Genomic DNA, 13469 nt, shown 5'->3' with positions numbered 1-13469 from the left:
AATAACTTTCCACGGTATCATAAAATCTAAGAAATATAAACGAAAAGATCATCAAAATAAAATATAAAATATATTTGTTTGAAGACGCACACACGTTTCTCTATTTACCTGTGAATAATTTTCCGAAAATGTTTTCGTATATCTAAATCGAAGTCGAATATCGTTTACCGATACGGTTGTATTCAGGGGACGAACACCGGATCAAAAGAGAGGCCCGAAGGCAAGAAACGAAGGATCCAAGGAAAACGACAGGCAAATAAAACGAGCAAACATTTGACGATGTCCTACGCTTCTCCCGAAGACTTCATGTCGATACCACGATAAATTGATGGACTATAATTGGCCGTTATTTCAAGATCAAACGGATTTTTATGGGGGGGGGGGGGGATATCTCCACATCTCGTACGGATTAAATCGATTGAATATTAAAACGAAGTAGTTTAATACCGATATTCCAATCTATTAATTTTACAGTGGCTCTTTGACAAATTTTAAATATTCGAAACTCTCTTACGCGAGATATTAATATTTCATGTATCCATGTATTAAATACATCTCGAAATTATCGATTCGAAGTTTAAATGAACGAATAGAGTTTATCAAAAGAGATAACAAAGCATCGTTAATATTAAAAATATCAAAAATGTAATGTAATGAATCTCGTTAACCATTTCCATCTATTTTTGATCGATCGACCAAGTCTTCTTTTTTTTTTATCATCGAGAGACGTTATTTCGGCAAGCAATGAATCGTTAAAACGCGAGAAATAATATTTTTATACTTTTCAACAGCAGAGTTCGTTCGAATTGTCCATAAGTCCGCACAGTTGTCAGCACAGTTTTACGAATCAATATATTCGATCGTTCCATTTTCGAAGAGTGTTAACGCCACGAATCCGTCGTCAAATCAAATAGACCAATCACCCGGACAAAATTGCACGCCACAACCACGCTATACCATGAGATCAAGCTGGTTTAACCTATAGTTCTGGTTCAAGTGAAATTATAAATAAATCGTGGAGACAAATTTTCCACTCTTTCGCAATTTATCTATCATTCTTCATATCGTACGATTTCTTTGAAATACACAATGGCACAATAGCGTAAATGTATCTCTTCCCCACGTGTAATTCCGCGACGTTAACATTTCACCGATATAACCAATTTTCACTTGCATTACACCTAATGGCATAATCTTCATAAATATTTAATCAATTACCATCATGTAGATGGAACACATGCACGTTATCACACCACATTTAATCCCTAATCGGGGCATAATCCTCACCTATGTCTTCATTATCCACTTAAACTATAAATAATTATCTAAACTGACTACGCGAATTAATTTTTTAACAGCGGTCTTCAATTTTTCGCCTTTCGATACGATAACGAAATAGATAAAAATATTCTTTTTTTACATTAAAGAAAACTAAAAAGAAAATACAAGTATCTTCATTTCGAAATCATTCTTAAAACCGGAATAAATAACGATTAAAATCATATTAAATTAGACGATTGTTAAATAATAATCAAGTTACTTCTTTCTTATCTTTTTTTTTCTTCTTCAAATCTCTCGATTCGATAATTTTTCACACAATTTCGATCACGGTTAAACAATTTTCTTTCGCGATTTAAGAATAATTACACACGATCCACGAGGAACTTCAATTATGCGCCATATTGTTTTCGACTGCGAAGCGGCCGAATCCGAACGCCATCTATATTACATTTATCGCTGAACGATTTCTTTTTCTTCAAATCTTTCGATTTGGTAATTTAACTTTACACAATTTCGATCATATCTAAATAAATATCTATCGCGATTTAAAATTAATTACACGTGATCCACGAAGAATTATGCACCACACATTTTTGAGCGCGACAAGCTTCACTATGATCAAGCCGACTGACGCGCCGTCTACCGGCTTAAAAAGTAAATACAGTATCTTCACGAATAATATTACAAATTATTATTAATCGAGTCCCCTCCTTTCTTACATTATCTTTTCTTCCAATTTCGTTCGATTCTCTCAAATCTCTCGATCTGATAACGCCTTATCGAAAATGACAAATCCACAGAGAAACATTGTTCCATTTCCTCCGAATCAAGAAAAATATTTATATCCAGTAACAGTGGACCCACGTAACGGCGTATTATCAAAGTTGCAACGCGACTAGCGAACAGTGTGGAGCATGGAAAGTCCATTCGCGGTGAAAGATCGTCGTCCGTTGATTTATCGCCGGATTTTCCTCTGACCTCGGTCTTAATTATTAATCCCTTCGGAACGTATTTACCTCGGCTACGGTGAAATCGAACCGGAAACCGTGAATCTCGCGAACTCGATGTTTGCTGGCCGCCGACAAATTATCTTCCCAAAGAGAGGAAACCGCGATCCGCATTTGAATATTTCAAAATGTCGCGTAGCCATGTGTCAAATCACTTCCAATCCAGCTTTCGTTTGCAATTTTTCTTTTTTCGTTTTCGATTATATATTCTCGATCATCTTCGATATATCGGAAATAGAATACTCGTGGCTTTTATTTGCTTTTACGATATTGGAAAGGAAATTACTTTGCAACAGATTAATTAATTAATCTGATTGATTAATTAATGACGTTCAATAAATATTCTTATCGCGAGAAAGTGATTACTTTTAGATTTATGACGAGTATATAATTGTTATGTGAAAAAAATTGATTTTACGATGATATTGATTGGATGAAAAAGAGAATTAAAAGAGTAGACAATGGTTAACCGTTTAATGGCGTTTGGTTGGAACATTATTCGTCGCGAGAAAATGATTTTACTTTTCAAGGTAATGATACATATCGGTTATTTGAAAAAAATGAAATAGTTTTTGATGATTGAAAAAAGGATGGAAAATTTGTGTATTTTATCGGAATAAAAAAATCAAGAGGCTTTATGAGGCTTTATTTTTTACATTTCGATGAAAATATGTATATTCGAGCAAAAATGCACGAGATTTCAAGTTGTTCCCGTTTGTTACAATACCACAAAACATGAATCAATATTACGTGTCGTGCATGCTATTGCATTAAAACAAATTTCTCATACATTCTTGAATAACTTGACCACTCACAATATTTCCAAAATTTACTTAAAATATAATTTTAGTCGTTCGATTTTATTTATACAATTAATTAGTTAATTAATTACGCGAAAAAGAAGAAAAAAAGAAAATTTTTCTCGCTCGTAACAAAACGAAGCTCGCGATAAAAGGCGTTCCATCACCTCGTCGCCGTTAATGTGCAGACGTTATTCGACAGCGTTCCTTTCCCCTCCTCTAAAGAAATGTAACACCAACAACCAGTTTCGTACCAATTATCACCGTCTAACGAACTCCTTTTAATTCGTTCCCTCGACAAACCACCCAATCTCTCTTTTCGTCTTCGCGGTTTTCGTCGCCCCGCGTTTCCGCCATCATTGTCCGCTCCTTTCCTCTGGTGATGTGCGTACATCACCCAACTCGAAGGCCGTCGTCGACTCAATTTTCCAGCCACCGCTAGTATTATTATTACTCTTGGTGGAAATTGTCGCGAAGGAACCCTCGGCTGACAACGAGGTCGCATGAAAATGAGATTTTCGTTGGTTAGCTGGCACACCTGACTAGCTCGCGGCGAGTAATTATCAACTTGTCGCTCACGAGATCCTCGGTTTAGAATTGGACGAAAAGAACTGGGGGATGGATGGATGGATGGATGGATGAATGGATGAATGGATGGATGGATGGGTGAAAATGACGGACTACAAGGTTGGAAGATTGTTGGAATATCGAAGGGATTGGATCCTTCTGAAAAATTAGTACTGAAACGAAATTGCTTCTCCTTGTTTCTTATTATTTCGCGTGAAAGCGTGTAAATACTTTTTGTGAAAATTTTTCCCACAAATCTAGATGTGATTACAGCTGTCCAATATAATTTGACAATAATTTAATTCTTTTTTACATTAAACGTGTCTGATTTACACTGTTACGAAATGAAATACTTTTTGAAATAATATTTTAAATAGATTCGTTATACGATTATAATGATTCACATGTCGTTTCGTCTCTTGTTACATTGTATGAAAGCGTGTGAAAATTTCCCCATAAATATAAACATGGTTATATGATTTTGTAATTTATAATAAATTTGCCAATAATTTAATTTTCTTTTACGTTAGACGTAATTGATTTTCCTTATTATCGTACGAAAGCATACGAATACTTTCGGTGAAAATTTTCCTGCGAATTTATACGTAAGTATACGTGAAATAATATTTTAAACAGGTTGATTGTTCTTTGTATGATTACAACTGTCTAACGGTGCCTTCTAATTTAATTTGATTGTTTTCTTTTTTTTTTTTTTTTTTTTTTGTGAAATTTTCTTTAATTCTAAATTTCTCACATCTCTTATAAGTTTTCAGGATTTAGGGAACTTGCAATTTTCATCGATATTCCATCAGATAGAATGTTAAAATTAAAAGATTCTAAACTTCCACGATTTTGAAATTAAATTAAACTCAATTCATTGAAATTTCTCTTTGAAAAACACAAGAACGAAAAAAAAGTATTTCGAATCGCAATTTAATCGTTAATAAAGAAGAAAAAATTTAGAAAGAAATCACGTTTAACAAATGGGGACCGTAAATTTTGCCGTTACTTCGTAAAACCGCTAACCATAAGTACAACTAATTACAGTAACCGCAATAATTTGCTGATTTTTCAACAAAAATTTCCTGTAACCACCACCGTTAATCATATTCTCTTGGCCGCAAATTGAACGGTTGCAATCTGTTCTTTTTTTTTCCCCCCCTTTTCTTTTGACCACGTGTCTTGCCTCCTAATTGACTTTCACCAATTCGCCAATTTTCTAATCAGTCTGATTAATTTTTTTCCTATCTATCCTCGTTTTTAAGAGACATTTAACGCGATTAAACGTTCGAGAGAATCTTTTTCTCTTTCTCTCTCTACTTTCTCTCTGCATTTTTTTTTTTTTTTTTTTTTTTTTTACTGTTATTCGTCTTGTTTTACTTTTTTTCTCTTTCTCTCTCTTTATATATTACGAGACTGGTTTAAATTAGAGGTAAAAGAGGATAAAAGGTGGAAAGATGATAGAAGTTGCAAGCATTTTTCAAGCATCCAGGAAAATGCTACCAGGATTGCATTAAGAGGATTTGGCCAATAAAGAGTTATAAATTAATGGGAAATGTCCTTTGCGCGATAGTTCTCTTTAATGAAATATATATATATGTATATATTATGGGTGAATTTTTGCCAGGATTACGAGGCAGATATTTGATTACGGGGTCGGTTGATTAATGAACGTTGTGTAACTTTTTCAAGAAGCTTTAGAGATATATTTCGTTCTTTATTCTTTGTATTTTTATTCGCGAGAAATAAAGAAGAGGAAGAGTGTGTTAAAATTGACAAAGTTGATGTCTGATTTTTCATTCGCAGTATCCCATTTTAATCAAAAGATCGAACAAAAAAATTTAAAGACGTAAAATATTCAAACTGTAACGCAATATACATTCTTTATTAGTTCACAAAAATTTTTTTGCATAAAACCTCACAAACGCTGAATCAAGGTAAAAGAATTTGTTGCGAGAAAAAGAAAAAAAAAAATCAAACTTCATAATAAATAAACTCAATTTTGCTATTTTGCTCCTACAAATACAACTGATTTTAAACGCGTTCCAAAATACACATCAACGCCCTCTTCGAAATTCTACAACGTATCGTATGGCGAATCTCTAAATGGCGAAACAAAATCGTGCCGGGTTAAGGCGTAAGATAAAGGGAAGGGCGAACGCGTCATTCGATGTGTGCAAAGGGTAAAGACGGGGAAAATCCGAATCGGCGAATGGGAGGAGACAAGGAGGCTTATCGTCTTATTTGGCCGCGTAACGCCCGAATCGCGTTCATCCGAAGGCTCAAGATATGCAAATTTCCGTGGCACGGTTTCGAAAATCCGCGCTCGCAAACTTCCTAACGCGGCCCTCCCGTTTTTCGACCGTCTGAAACTTCGTAAATTTCCGCCAAATTTTCCGCCAGATTCTCCCGGCCACGATATCTTTCATTCCCCTCTTCTCTAATCTCGCGCGCACACGCGAATTTCGACGAATAAACGCGCGAGCGAACAGGTTAAAACAAGCGGGGAAAATGTTGGCAAGCGGTGCCAACTGTTCTTTCTTCGCTGAAGAAAGAAATCTCGCGAAAGTAACTCGGGTCTGATCGATTAATTTGGAAGGAAAATTTCTACCATGGTATTTGTCACGTATACTGATTTTCGAATTTATAATCTATAATTTATAAATGTAATTTTGTATTCGAGTAGCTGAGATAATAATTAACAGTTTCGAAAATATTTCAGCTTCCAGTCTTGGACGGTTATTCTATAACGTAACTTCACCAATGAAAATAATATTTTCGTTTCTGAGTATATTAGAATTGTGGCTCTTCTACTTTTATGTAGCGTGTGGTGTCAGGTTTGTCAACAAAGCGTCTGAGGTGGGGATAAATGATCCTAGCGAAGGACAACCCCTCTTGCCCCTCTGCCGTCTCGCGAGACTTTTTTCAGCAGTGACCAGTAGACGTTTCTAGGCAACTATAACATTTGAAAAGATCGCTCAACGGACGGTTTGGAATCGTAACTGCAAGCAAGTTATTAGGAAAATATCGAAAGCAAAAATTTTCAAATTTATAATTTATAATTTGTAAATTATTTTATATTCGAGTAGTTGAGATAATAATTGTACGAATAAGCTAGGCATACTGTAGATATATTACATTATGTAATTAAAAATAAATATAAATATTCCAAATAATAAAAACAATGTACTCAATGTATTCTTGAATTCTTCTAAAAAATATAAAAAATAATAAATAGCAAATGACTTTCATGTTGAAAGATAAGTGTGCAAGAAGTATCTAGATTTATATAAATTGTGAAAGAAAATGTTTTTAAGATTCTAAAAAAATGACAATATCAAGAAAAAAGACAAGTATGAGAATGGTAAATATATGATAAATGTGAAAAAACTCCTTTTAAATTATATTCTCCTGATGCAAAAAGAGATTGGACTAATATTTCGTTCATTCCATAATTCATAGAAAATTCCAAGAAATTGACGTCATTTCCATGAATTTTAAAAATTCTGAGAATTCGACGTCATTTCCAAGAAATGTTAAAATTCCTGGAAAAATTTTTCGATCGACCTCCTATCATATCATGTTCTCCTAATACAAAATCGAATTTTTGGAGAAAAATTTTTTTCCCTTCAGGAAATTTCGATATTAATCTTTTTTGTTAAATATCTCGTTTATTCTTCACAGTATCAAAAAATGCTTCGAATAAATGTTGTATGGTTTCGAAAAGGCTATATTCTGGTGCCCTCAATTTTTTCATAGATGAACTCATAAAAAACTTATCGAACTCAACTTTTATTTTTTCAAATGGAATCATATACTTTTTAATGCATCGATCGATGTATCACGTTATTCTTTATAAAAAAGCTTCAAACCATATATAATAAAAAACTATTGGTTTAAAAGATATTTAATTATATTTAATTATCTTCTAAACTATAAATTTTTTGCTACATGTACCTTAATACTTTTTTATAGAAAATGCCAAGATACATCGATAGGAGTATTAAAAAATGTATAGTTCCATTTAAAGAAACAACATTCACTTCTATAAATCCTTTACGCTTCTATGTATAAAAAAATGAACAACAACAGGATATGCCCCCCTCGAAACCATTTAATTTTTATTTGAAACATTTTTTAATATTTCCAAAAACAAGCGTGATACATCAAATAATACTATTCGGACACCCGGTATATTGTACAATACAATCCGTATTATCTCGTTAATTTTTTATAATATTAAAAAATGTTTCAGATAAAAGTTGTATAGTTTCAAGCAAAGAATATTCTGATATTACTAATTTTTTCACAAATGGACCTACGAAAGTTAATTCTGTTAATTTAAATAAAACAATACGTTTTTTAGTGCAACTGGTAAATGCAACTCGGCATTCTTCGTAAAAAAGTATTAAACCATTTGTAACGAAAAATCATTAATTTAAAATATATCCAATCAAATAAAATTATTTTCTCTAATTATTTCCTCGATTGCATTTATATATAAAATTCGAGAAATGTTTCTCTTCATTATATGATTTTCTTTAAAATTTTTTCAATTAATACAACAAAAGATACTCGACCGTTTAAACGAAACTTAAATTTTATATACTGCTTTTTTAACCGCCGATCGTGCTTAATTTTTCGTTATAATATAACGTGGGCGGCGAAAGGGGAAGAAAAATCCAGCCGTTACTTAAGTTCGTTTAAAAACGAGATACTCCCGCGAGTACCAGTAGTAGCGATAAAATCAAACCCCGTGGTGGCACACCGCGAGCGTGCTTATCGTTAACATAATTGGCTTCTTATTAAGCAGTTTCGCTGTTAAGCCGCCGTTATGATAGGATTTCTTTCGACAATCGAGCCGAGGGGATAAGTCGAACGAGCGGAACGTTTAACGAAAAAAGAGGAGGGGGGAGGGTGAATGAAGAAATAGAATCGAAGAGAAAAATTCAAATGCGAGATCGTGGGATTAAATAAATTTGCATGGAAATAAGGACGGAGGGGAAACGAAAGAAAAATCGAGAAAATTGTAAATATGGTTATTATGACCGTGGCAACACATTTTCTGGTTCAATCTCGTGATCGATCAGAATGTTTTTCTCTCTCATCCTGGTCGAATTTTTGGAAAATAAAATCGTGTATTATTTATCATTGGATTATAATTATTGAAGTAATTTGAAAAAATTCAGGATCGAATATTTTTAATTGGATATTAATTCAAAATCCATCATGGAATATTAATTAGAATAGAAAATTTTGATTATATGTACAAACTTAAAAATCCAAAATTAAAATTAATTAACACTATATATATATATTGGAAAAGACTATTATCGTACTCAACAAGAACAAGTACACTGATCCTCTCTTTTCTCTTCGTCAACGGCAAAAATAACCCTCAACTTTTGATGCTCTTGGAGCACACCGTTGCTAGTTTCGATCGGTTGCAAGTTTCGGTTGAAAAGGAGGAGGCAGGAGGCACAAAGTGGAGAGACATAAAAATAAAACGTCGTTGACGCGTGCTCGAAAATGTTCCATCAAAGAAGACTTGGAGCGATAATCGTCAACACGTGTGTCCGTTCAAAAGGAAACGAAAAATGTTAAGTGGAAAATAGCGCGCAAAATATACACAGGGTGTTGATATATTCGTGAAACACCACTATCCCTTGATGAATAAGCCTGTGACAATAATTCAATCCGATACGATTGAATAAGTGTGTTTAACAATGACCAGAAACTCTTGAAAATAAAAGAACAAGGATTTGCCTCAATCTAATTAGATTAAATTAGAAAATTAATTACGACACGTGCAGAATAACAATTTTACAGTAGTCGCAATTTCTCTACATAATATAACACTATTTTGACCTCTAGAATTCCTTTAAAGAGAAATATTTGTTGCACAAATATATCAATATTCAATAGAGAACACCACAACTTTTTGTATTATTCCGGCCTCTAGATTTATCCCTCCAAACGTGTCGAACGAATCCATCGATATTCCGTGCGAAAGAAATTTTTGTATTATTCTCTCCAATATTCCGCGAAATGACGCCCGAATTATTTATCCGAATTAAGAAAATACTCGGCGAAAGATGCCGGATCCTCGGAAATATACTCGGCTGATGGCGCCACATGTAACGCCGCCATTAACAGCGACGGTGGATAATAATATCGGAGAAGTCTCCCGCGGTGGCAGAAAATTATTAGAAGTTATTGGCGAACAATGCAGCCTCGAGGGATATACACGGCCATCTCCTCACTCGTTCCAGAATTAATTCCCCGCTATTCCAGGGAGGATTCAACACTGTAGAGTTTTGTAATTTAATCGGTCGGACAGCTTGCCCTTCTCCTTCTCTATGGGAAATCGATGCGTTGTACCAACTACGCTCTCATTTTCCTTCTCGCACGGGAGAAAGATTCGAGCCGATCTGAACCGGTTCGGAATTTTCATGCCGCCTTCGTTACGCTTCCCGATCTTTGGGGGGAGTAATAGGTGGAGGAACACTCTTCAAACACGAGAGGTGTGTAAAGAGGTTAACACGCGAGTGTAACACCGAAAATATCGAACGAAACGTTTTTGAGAAATCGATCGCGTAGAGCCGATTTTAAAATTTGGGCGAAAGGAAGAAATAAAATGAGATTCAGTTTTGTGAGATGGGAGTATCTTTTAATAATTTGTGCACGTGATGAAGAATTATTTAAATGGATTTGTTGAGAATTAATAATTCAATATCAATAAAATTCTTGCAAATTATAATTAGAAACTGTAAAGATTAGAATGTCTTACTAATAAATTAATTGTAATATTCGTATTAAATATGTAAATACTTCCATTAATTCTGTTCCTCTTTCTCGAGTCAGTTGATAATTTACAACTTTTGAAAAAAATTTCTTGCTTTAAACACCAACGAAATATACTGTTCCTAACTCATATTAAATCGAACTATTTTGTGTAACATCTTAAGCGATTTCTTGATGTAATTATTGTAATACGAAAAAGAACGAAAGATTATTATAATACTTATAATTTCGAAATTGTGTGATTTATCGCAGTTTGATTATGGACATCATTAAAATAGCAATTATTTTGTCCAGATTGCTCGGTAATGGAAAGTTAAAATTATAGAGAGCCGCAATTACTAAACTATATTTGCATGCTGCGGTTAAAGGAGTGTTCGGGTTAATATATCGGTTCCCACTGATTATTCCAATTACATATATTTTCCACGGCTCCGCCTATTACATATACGTCACACACGTGTGTTGCCACAGGAAAAAAAATTTTTAATTATCCTCTAATATAACGGCACGATAACTATATCGATATTAACGAGCGAAATTTCGCTCACTTAGTTTCTCAAGTATTTTTGTTTACTTCTTCTTTGCTGATTAGATAAGAGAAATTGCAACTTTAAGTTTTTTGATACAGTTTAATTTCTGTAAATAACTGAACAATAAAGAACAGAAAATCTTTTCAAAATTTATAAATCATTATTTTAAACTTTAGGATAATTCTGGATAATTTTTGTTTCATTTTTGATCGGATATTAAATTATTCGTTTATAAGATATATCGGAATAAAAAATAAATGGAATAATTCATTAGACGATATTTATCCAAGGAGAAACATTTTCTCCTTACTTATTACTCGCTATTCATTGCACAAAACGTTTCGCCTAATTTCGTCTGTTAATTTCTTAAGTAAGATGCTCGTATACACTTCTTTTTTTTTTTTTATTTGTAATCTTAAAAAACACCCCAGTCTCTCCTCGGTAATATACAGTTGCATTTATACGGACGAAGAGAGGCGTGCATTTACATTCGTAGAAAGTTTTTAATTAACTTTAGTTGTTTCGCCCTGTTTCGAACTTTTTTTTTTTTTTTTTTTTTTGGATCAAGGAACGAAGCACGGAATATGAATAATTTTAATACAAATACTTTCTTGAGAATTACATATCTGTTGAGAAAACAATAACATCTACAAATTACCACCATAATGAAATATTTTATTGAAAACCTCGTTCTCAGCAAATTCAACGAATATTGTCAATATTAATACTTCGAGCTAGAATCAAATTATAATAATTCCCTTAAATTGTACAAATTGGAAAAAAAAAATTATAAAAAAATTTCGAAAATCTGATCATCAATAAACTCAAAATCAAATTGTCAAAATCGGTAATATCAAATTTTCATCATAAAATCAAATTTCAAAAATCCCACTATTGCGACGAAAATCTCCTCGGCAACGGAATTCAAAACACCAAAATCAACATTTTTCCGAAAAATCATTGATCAAAACAAATCGCGAACAATTATCGAAAATCTTGTATTTTCACGAAAATCAATAACCCGAATCGAATCGTCGCTTCAAGCTCGAAAAAGATAGAAATCCAGAATGTAAAAGATATAGCGCCGCTTTATTCCGCCCTCGAGAGCAATCCCTGATGGAGGTTCGAGCCTCGTAAAAAGGAGCAACAAAGAGAGCGAGGGAGAGAGGAAAATAAAATACTGCCATCACGAGAGAGCTATTGGAGGTATTGAAAGTTGCTCAAGGAAGCTTGTCCAACCGGATATCGTCGGCTGGAGAGAGAAGATCGAATGTATCTCAGCATAGACGAGTAAAATTTATTTTAAATTGGTTATACTTTTTCAACGGGTTAATGGAACACCCAACTCTCGCACAAATCGTCGGGTAACAGTATCCTCGTGCTTGAAGGAGGAATGTGGAAGGGTAGGGAGAGCAGGTACCGAGATTCACGAAGTGCACTTCCTTGTACCAACGTTTCTTGATGACGAATGGAAGAAACAGAAAGCAGGAGGAGATTATGGATGATAATCGCGAATCAGAATATTGTTTTTCAAGCAGATGAAAATGAGCATGAAAAAAGCGAGGAAAGTGGTTTCTATACGTAATTATAGGAATTGGATTTAATTTTTGATCGAGAACGTTCGATTTTGAAATTTCGAAGTACTGTTGTTGAAGTACTGTCCTGACAACCACACGCTACATAATAGTAGAAGAGCTACAATTCGAATATTCAAAATTGTAAAAATTATTTTCGTTTGTGAAGTTATAGAATGATCTTCAAAGATTAAAAGCTGAAATATTTTCGAAGTTATTAATTATTTCGACATATATTCGTATAAATTAAACTAAAATGCGTATTATGAGAAGATAAAAAAATTTTTATATTCATATCGATACGTTAGAATTCTCTGGATTCTCTGCCTGTACCAATGCATAAGTTTCGATACAGATCGTCGTTTTGGATATTTTCCTAATGATTTACTTCGAGTTACGATTCCAAACGTCCGTTGGCGATCTTTTAAAATATTATAGTTCGCCTAGAAACGTCTACTGGTCACTGCTGAAAAAAGTCTCGCGGGATGGCAGAGAGGCAAGAGGGGTTGTCCTTCGCTAGGATCATTTATCCCCACCTCAGACGCTTTGTTGACAAACCTGACACCACACGCTACATAAAAGTAGAAGAGCCACAATTCTAATACTCAGAAACAAAAATATTATTTTCATTGGCGAAGTTACGTTATAGGATAACCGTCCAAGACTGGAAGCTGAAATATTTTCGAAACTGTTAATTATTATCTCAACTACTCGAATACAAAATTGCATTTATAAATTATAAGTTTGAAAATTTTTGCTTTCGATATTTTTCTAATGACTTACTTGGAGTTACGATTCCAAACTGTCCGTTGAGCGATCTTTTCAAATATTATAGTTGCCTAGAAACGTCTACTGGTCACTGCTGAAAAAAGTCTCGCGAGATGGCAGAGAGGCAAGAGGGGTTGT

General features: G+C 33.7%; 1 protein-coding gene across 10 annotated transcripts in view; it reads right to left on the bottom strand.

Annotated features, from left to right (window-relative positions):
- Window positions 1-13469, bottom strand: part of LOC147656818 (furin-like) — a 292983-nt gene that overhangs the window by 101571 nt on the left and 177943 nt on the right. The gene's annotated exons all lie outside the window — the stretch shown is intronic.

The sequence above is a fragment of the Apis florea genome, unplaced genomic scaffold, assembly GCF_048593485.1.
Source record: "Apis florea isolate Af1SG1 unplaced genomic scaffold, ASM4859348v1 contig_3496_pilon, whole genome shotgun sequence".
Taxonomy (NCBI): Eukaryota; Metazoa; Arthropoda; class Insecta; order Hymenoptera; family Apidae; genus Apis; species Apis florea.
The sequence above is the reverse complement of the archived record's forward strand: the minus strand, read 5'-3'. Positions and strand labels throughout refer to the sequence as shown.